The sequence below is a fragment of the Hylobates moloch genome, unplaced genomic scaffold (genome assembly GCF_009828535.3).
Source record: "Hylobates moloch isolate HMO894 unplaced genomic scaffold, HMol_V3 SCAFFOLD_11, whole genome shotgun sequence".
Lineage (NCBI taxonomy): Eukaryota > Metazoa > Chordata > Mammalia > Primates > Hylobatidae > Hylobates > Hylobates moloch.
This window is the reverse complement of record NW_026652286.1, coordinates 59,130,600-59,139,481: the sequence shown is the minus strand read 5'-3', so window position 1 is coordinate 59,139,481 and position 8,882 is coordinate 59,130,600. Positions and strand designations below refer to the sequence as shown.

At 42.4% G+C, this 8,882-nt stretch overlaps 1 pseudogene; it reads left to right on the top strand.

The window, feature by feature from the left end:
* The first annotated feature begins 273 nt into the window (after positions 1-273).
* LOC116476170 (olfactory receptor 7E24-like) overlaps positions 274-8,882 on the top strand; it is a 37,103-nt pseudogene continuing 28,494 nt past the window's right edge.

The following is an 8,882-nucleotide window of genomic DNA, read 5'->3' as shown; positions in this document are numbered from 1 at the left end:
CAGTGAGCCGAGATTGCGCCACTGCACTCCAGCCTGGGCGACAGAGCGAGACTCCGTCTCGGGAAAAAAACAAACAAACAAACAAACAAAACAAACAAAAAAACGGTTTGTAAGATATTGAGAGTAATATCACACCCCTCTCCCCCCTCCGGATATTACAAACCATATCAGAGGGGGGTGGACACCCCCCGCGACATTGGGAGTAATATCAGCCCCCTCTCCTGCCCTGGATATTACGGATCATATCACAGGAGAGTGGACACCCCCCGTGACATGGGGAGTAATATCACCTTCCTCTCTGCACGGGATATTACTAATTATATCACAGGGGGGTGGACGCACAAGGTATTAACGATATTTCGAGTATTCTTTCCCGTTGAACATTATGGACAATGTGACAGAGGGATGTACACCTCCTGCAATATTGGGAGTAATATCATTCTCACCCCCAGTGGATATTAGGAACAGTATCACAGGAGGGTGTACTCCCCCTTCTATATTGGGAGTAATATACTCACTCCACGGATATTAAGAACAATATCACAAGGGGGCTGTACACTTCTACGATATTGGGAGTAATATCATTCTCTCTCCCTCTGGATATTAGGGACAATATCACAGGGGGATGTACATTTCCCGCGATATTGAGGGCAGTATTATTGTCTTCCCCGCCCCGGGATATAAGGAACAATATCACAAGGGGGGTCAAACCACCTGCCAAATTTGGGGTTATATTATCCTGTCCCCCCTGAATATAAGAAACTATAACACAGGGGTAATGTACACCCACTGCGATATTGGGAGTAATATCATCCTCTCCCTTCTTGGATATTAGGAGCGATATCACAGTGGGGATGTACGCCCCTTGTGATATTGAATGTAATGTCATCCTCTCCCTCCCTGGATATTATGAACAATATCACAGGGGGTGTACAACCCTTGTGATATTGAGACTAATATAATCTTCTCCCCCCTTGATATTAGGAACAATATCACAGGGGCAGTATACACCCTCTGCTACTTTGGGAGTAATATCTTCTCACCCCCTGGATATTAAAAACCACATCACAAGGGCAGTGTACACACCCTTTGATATTGGGAGTAATATCACCCTCTCCCTCCCTGGATATTAGGAATGATACCTCAGGTGGGGTATACCCCACCTGGGATATTGGAAGTAATATTATTTTCTCCCTCACTGGATATGAGCAACAATATCACGGGGGGTGTGCACAACCCCTGAGATATTTGGAGTAATATCTTCCTCTCCCCATATGAATATTAAGAACAATATCATAGAGGGGTGTACATCCCCTGTGATATTGGGAGCAATATCATCCTCATTTCCCCTGGATATTAGGAACAATATCACAGGGGGGTGTACAAAGTGCGATGTTGAAAGTAATACTATCCTCTTCCCCTTTGGATATTAGGATCAATATCACAGGTTGGGTATACACCACCAGCGATATTGGAAGTAATATTATCCTCTTCCCTCCTTGATAATAGTAACAATATCACGGGCGTGTGTATAACCCCTGCAATATTTGGAGTAATATCATCCTCTCCCCCATGGATATTAGAAACAATATCACACTGGAGGTGTCCACCCCATGCAACATTGGGAGTCATAACATTCTTCCCCACCCTGTATATTAGGAAAAATATCACAGGGTGAATGTACACCTCTTGTGATATTGGGAGTTATATCATTCTCTCCCCCCTGGATATTATGAAGGAGGGGTGTACACTTTCTGCGATATTGGGAGTAATATCATCTTTTTGCCCTCTGGATACTAGGAACAATATTACAAAGGTGGTGTATACCCACTGCGATACTGGGAGTAATATCATCCTTTCCCCCCCTTAATATTAGGAACAAAATCACAGGGGTTTGTACACCTGCTGCGATATTGGGAGTAATATCTTCAATTCTCCCCCTGGATATTAGGAACAATATCACAGGGTAGGTGTACACTTTCTACGATATTGGGAGTAATATCAGCCTCTTCCCCTTTGGATAGCAGAAACAATATCACAGAGTGGGTGTACTCTCCCTGCAATATTGGGAGTAATATCCTCCTCTCCTGCAATGGATATTAGAAACAATATCACAGGAAGTGTGTACAACCTCTGCAGTATTGAAAGTAATATCATCCCCTCCTCACCCGGGATATTAGGAACTAAATCACAAGAAGGGTGTACACTTCCTGCGATATTGTGAGTAATCTCATCTTCTTCTTCCCTGGATATTAGGAACAAGATCACAGAGGGGTGTCACTTCCTCTGATATAGGGAGTAATATCATCCTCTTCCCCCCTGGATATTAGGAACAATATCACAGGAGGGATGTACAGTCCCTGCGACATTTGGTGTAATATCATCCTCTCTCCCCTAGATATTAGACCAGGGTGCATACACCCCTGCGATATTGGGAGTAGTATCATCCTCTCCCTCCTTGGATATTAGGAACAATATCACAGGTGAGGTGTACTGCCTCTGCGATATTGGGAGTAATATCATCCTCTCCCCACTTGGATATTAGGAACAATATCACAGGGGGTGGGTGAACATTCTCTGCGATATTCAATGTAATATTATCCTCTCCTTCCCTGGGTACTGGGAACAATATTATAGGAGGAGTGTCCACCCTCTGTGATATTGGGAGTCATATCATCCTATTTTGCTCTAGATTTCAGAAACAATATCACAGGGTTGTGTACACCCCCTGCGATATTGGGAGTAATATCATCCTGTTGCCCACTGGATATTAGGAACACTGTCACAGGGGTGTGTACACCCCCTGCAATATTGGGAGTAATATCATCCTCTCCACCCTGGATATTAAAAACAAAAATAGAGGGAGTTGTACACCTGTTTCGACATTGGGAATAACATCTTCCTCTCTTCTCTTGGATATTAGGAACAGTATCATAGGGGCGGTGTACACCCCCTGAGATATTGGGAGTAATAACATCATCTCCCCCAGTAGATATTATGTACAATATCACAGGGTTGTGTGCACCCCCTTCGGTATTGGGAGTAATAACATCCTCTCCTTCCCTGGATATTAGGGACAATCTCACAGGAGTGATGTAAACCCCTTGCGATATTGGGAGTAATATCATTCTCTCCCCCACTGGATATTAGGAACAATATCACAGCGGGGGTGTACAGTTTCTGAGATATTGGGAGTAATATCCTCTCTCCCCCAGATATTGGGAACAGTATCACAGGGGGTGGTACACTCCCTTCGATATTGGGAGTAATATCATCCTCTTGCCTTCTGGATATTAGGAACAATATCCCAGAAGGCATGTACCACCCCCTGCGATATTGAGAGAAGTATCTTCCTCTTCCCCTTTGATATTGGGAGTTGTACACCCCCTTTGATATTGGGAGTAATATAATCTCTCGCCCTCTGGATATTAGGAACAATATCATGGGGCGGGGGGTGTACATCCGTGCGATATTGAAAGTCATATCATCCTCTCCTCCATGGTTTTTAGGAACAAAATCACAGGGGGTTGTACACCTGTTGCGGTATTGATAGTAATAGCTTTCTCTCTCCCCCTGCATATTAGGAACAACATTACAGGGGGGTTGTACACCACTTGCGATACATGACCTAATATGATTCTTTCCCCACCTGGATATTCGGAACAATATCACAGGGAAGGTGGAAAACCCCGGCTAGAGTGAAAGTAATGTCAGCCCCTCCCCCCTTGGGTATTAGAAACAATATCACAGAAGAGATGTACTCTTCCTGTGATATAGGGAGTAGTATCATCCTCTTCTTCCCTGGATACTATGAAAAATATCACAGGTGGGGTGTAAACCTTCTGCGATATTGGGTGTAATATTATCCTCTCCCTCATGAATATTAGGAATATTAGGAACAATATTACAGGAGGGGTGTACACCCTTTGCAATATTGGGAGTAATATCATCTTTTCCACCCAGGAAATTATGAACTGTTTCACAGGGTGGGGTGTACACCCTCTGCAATATTTGGAGTAATACCATCCTCCCCAAACCTGGATATTAGCAACAATATCACAGAGGGGTGTACACGCCCTGCGATATTGGAAGTAATATGATCTTCTCTCCCCCTGATATTAGGAAAAATATCACAGCGCGGGTATACATTTCCTACGCTGTTGGGAGTAATATCATTCTTTTCTTCTCTGGATATTAGGAACAATATCACAGGGGTGGTGTACCTTTCCTTCGATATTGGGGGTAATATCATCCTCTCCCCATTCGGATATTAGGAACAATATCCCAGGGGGGTGTCCCCCCTCTGCGATATTGGGAGTAATATCATCCTCTGTTTCCCTGGATATTAGAAACATTATCACAAAAGGGTGTACACCCTCTGCGATATTGGGAGTAATATCATACTCTCCTTCCCTGGATATTAGAAACAATATCCAGGTGTTAACCCCCTGTGATATTGGGGGTAATATGTTCTCTTTCATAGGACATTAGGAAAAATATCACAGCAGGTGTGTACACATCCTGCGATATTGGTAGTAATATCATCCTCTACCCCCTGGAATATTATTAGCAATATCACAGTGTGGTGTACACTGCCTGCGATATTGGGAATAATATCATTCTTTCCATCCCTGGATATCACAGGAGGGGTGCACAACCCCGGTGATATTTGGAATAATGTCATCCTCTCATTCCCTGGATATTAGGAACAATATCACAGGGACGTGGGCACTTTCTGTGATATTGGAAGGAATATCCTCCCCCACCGTGGATATTAGGAAAAATATCACACTTGGTGTACACCCACTGTGATACTAGGAAGAATATTACAGGGTATACACCCACTGTGACTTTAGGAGAACTATCTCCCTAAAATGTTACAAATAATATCACAGGGTATACAGTAATATCTCCCTAGGATATTACGAATAATATCACAGGCTGTACACCCACTCTGATATTAGGAGTAATATCTCCCTAGGATACTATGAATAATATCACAGGCTGTACATCCACTATGACATTAGGAGTAATATCTCCCTGGGATATTACGAATAACATCACAGACTGTACACCCATGGTGTGTACCCACTGTGATATTAGGAGTAATATTGAACTAGGGTATAACGAATAACTGCACAGCATGTACACAGATGATGTACACCCACTGTGATATTAGGAGAAATATCTCCCTAGGATATTATGAATAACATCATAGAGTATACACACATGGTATACACCCACTGTGACATTAGGCATAATAACTTCCTAAGATACTACGAATAACATCAAAGAATATCCACATATGGTGCACATCCACTGTGACATTAGGTGTAATTTCTCCCTAGGATATTATGAGTAACATCTCAGTGTGTACACACATGGTGTACACCCACAGTAACATTAAGAGCAATATCTCCCAAGGATATTACGAATAACATCAAAGGGTGTACACACATGGTGTACACCCACTGTGACATTAGGAGTAATTTCTTCCTATAATATTATGAATAACATCACAGGGTGTCCACACATATTGTACACCCACTGTAATATTAGGAGTAATATCTCCCTAGGATATTACAAATAATATCACAGAGTGTACAGCCACTGTGATATTAGAAGTAATATCTCCCTAGGATATTACGAGTGATACCACAGGGTGTACACCCACTGTGATACTGGGATCAATATCTCTTTAGGATACTATGAATAATTTCACAGAGTGTACACCCACTGTGATATTAGGAGAAATATCTCTCTGGGATATTATGAATTATATCACAGAGTGTACACACAAGGTATACACCCATTTTGATATTATTCATAGTATCTTCCTAGGGCATTATGAATAATATCACAGAGTGTATACCCACCGTAATATTAGGAGTCATATCTCCTTAGGTTACTATGAATAATGTCACAGGGTGAACACCCACTATGATACTAGGAGTGATATCTTCCTAGAGTATTATGAATAATTTCACAGGGTGTACACCAACTGTGATATTAGCAGTAATATTTTTCAATAATATATAATAAATAATATCATAAGATGATAATAAATAATATCACAGAGTGTACAAACATGGTGTACACTCACTCTGATATCAGGAGTTATATCTCCATAAGATATTAGGAATAATATCACAGGGTGTACAGCCGCTGTAATATTAGGAGTAATATCTCCCTAGCATATTACAATTAATATCACAGGGTGTATACCCACTATGATATTAGGAGCAATATTCCCTTAGGATATCAAAAATAATATCACAGGCTGTACAACCTCCGCCTCCCAGGTTCTAAAGGATTCTCCTGCTTTAGCCTTTTGAATAGCTGGGGTTACAGGTGCCCGCCACTCCCGGCTAATTTTGTATTTTTACTAGAGACGGGGGTTTCACCATGTTGGCCAGGCTGGTCTGGAACTCCTGACCTCAGGTGATCCACCAGCCTCAGCCTCGCAAAGTGCTGGGATTACAGGTGTGAGCTATCGTGCTCGGCCAAGAGTTATATATTCAATTAATTTGGAAACACAGTTCCCATATTTTGGAAACACAGTTCCCATATTTGAGTGTGCATGTACTTTTATGAAGAAATGATGTCAGAAAACCTAAGGTTGATAATAAATATGAAAAGTGACTGGCATGTTAAAAGGTCTTCTGATTAAGAACTATAAGGTTAGATTTCGTTTTTAGATAATGCGTTCCTAGCTCTTGTATCGTCCTTTTAAATATTCTACATCAAAGGAATTTGTAGCACAGTGTCAGAATAAAATAAAGTATATTTCACTGCTTCTTAATTTCTTCCAATTAGACTGAGATCTTCTTCTTAAAGAGAGAAGAACAATTTTTATTGTATTTTATTTTTTCTAAAAACAGTAGGCCATATTTTACTGAGATCATGGATTTGTTACATGTCACATTTTGGTCTTCTAACATTCTTCGGTGGATTTTCTCTAAAGTAGGTAGGTACAGAAAGAGTTGAATAGCAAAAGAGTAAATCATGTAATAATTCTGATATTTTTGGGTTTGTCACAACTGAGAAATATTGCTGAGGGTGTATGGTCCTCAAGCGTGAAAATGTTCCTTGTGAATTGCTTGCATCCAAAATATACACACAGCATTAAGGGCTGGTTTTTATCTTTTATTTTTCCAATCGTCTTTTCTTCTCAAGGTGTCCAAGTCACACAGAGCCACAGAATCTCACAGATGTCTCAGAATTCCTCCTCCTGGGATTCTCAGAGGATCCAGAACTGCAGCCCGTCCTCGCTGGGCTGTCCCTGTCCATGTACCTGGTCATGGTGCTGGGGAACCTGCTCATCATCCTGGCTGGCAGCTCTGACTCCCACCTCCACAACCCCATGTACTTCTTCCTCTCCAACCTGTCCTAGGCTGAAATCACTTTCACCTCGGCCATGGTTCCCAAGATGATTGTGGACATGCAGTCGCATAGCAGAGCCATCTCTTATGCAGGCTGCCTGACACAGATGTCTTTCTTTGTCCTTTTTGCATGTATAGAAGACATGCTCCTGACTCTGATGGCCTATAACTGATTTGTGGCCCATCTGTCACCCCCTGCACTATCCAGTCATCATGAATCCTCACCTCTGTGTCTTCTTAGTTTTGTTGTCTTTTTTCCTTAGCCTGTTGGATTCCCAGCTACACAGCTGGATTGTGTTACAATTCACCTTCTTCAAGAATGGAAATCTCTAATTTTTTCTGTGACCCGTCTCAACTTCTCAACCTTGCCTGTTCTGACAGCACCATCGATAACATATTATATATTTAGATAGCCCTATATTTGGTTTTCTTCCCATTTCAGGGATCCTTTTGTCTTAGTATAAAATTGTCTTCTCCATTCCGAGAATTCCATCGTCAGATGGGAAGTATAAAGCCTTCTCCACCTGTGGCTCTCACCTGGCAGTTGTTGCATTTTATGAAACAGGCATTGGCGTGTACCTGACTTCAGCTGTGTCATCATCCCCCAGGAATGGTGTGGTGGTGTCAGTGATGTACGCTGTGGTCACCCCCATGCTGAACCCTTTCATCTACAGCCTGAGAAACGGACATTCATAGTGCCCTGTGGAGGCTGCGCAGCAGAACAGTCGAATCTCATGATCTGTTCCATCCTTTTTCTTGTGTAAGGAAGGGCAACCACATTAAATCTGTACATCTGCAAATCCTAACCCCTTGGTCACATTATTTTTGTTGCTTGATGGCTTTTATTCCTTTCCACATTTCCTATGTGAATATTGCTTTCTTTGTTATGCCTTTAACTGGAATGGGTGAGTATTCTGGGATCCTTTGTTTAGCATAAACATCATGACTGAATCCTCTATATCTGGGCCGCCTCCTTTAGTTTCTCAGCAATAACCCTGTAGTCCAGGTGAAATCACAACCATCTTTTTATATACAGGAAGTAATTCATTTTGTAATTTTGTAATTCCCTGAAAATTGACTTTATGGAAACAATGTACAGCAGGTCCTCCAACACCAATGGTTTCTCCAAAGTTGTTTAGTTATAATGTTGATGAGGAATACCTTGGTTTCACTATACATAATTTTGCTTAAAGGTGCAGTTTCCAAGAGACTTTCAAAGATGTTAAGTCGGCCGGGCGCGGTGGCTCACGCTTGTAATCCCAGCACTTTGGGAGGCCGAGGCGGGCGGATCACAAGGTCAGGAGATCGAGACCACGGTGAAACCCCGTCTCTACTAAAAATACAAAAAATTAGCCAGGCGTGGTGGCGGGCGCCTGTAGTCCCAGCTACTCGGAGAGGCTGAGGCAGGAGAATGGCGCGAACCAGGGAGGCGGAGCTTGCAGTGAGCCGAGATCGCGCCACTGCACTCCAGCCTGGGCGACAGAGCGAGACTCCGTCTCA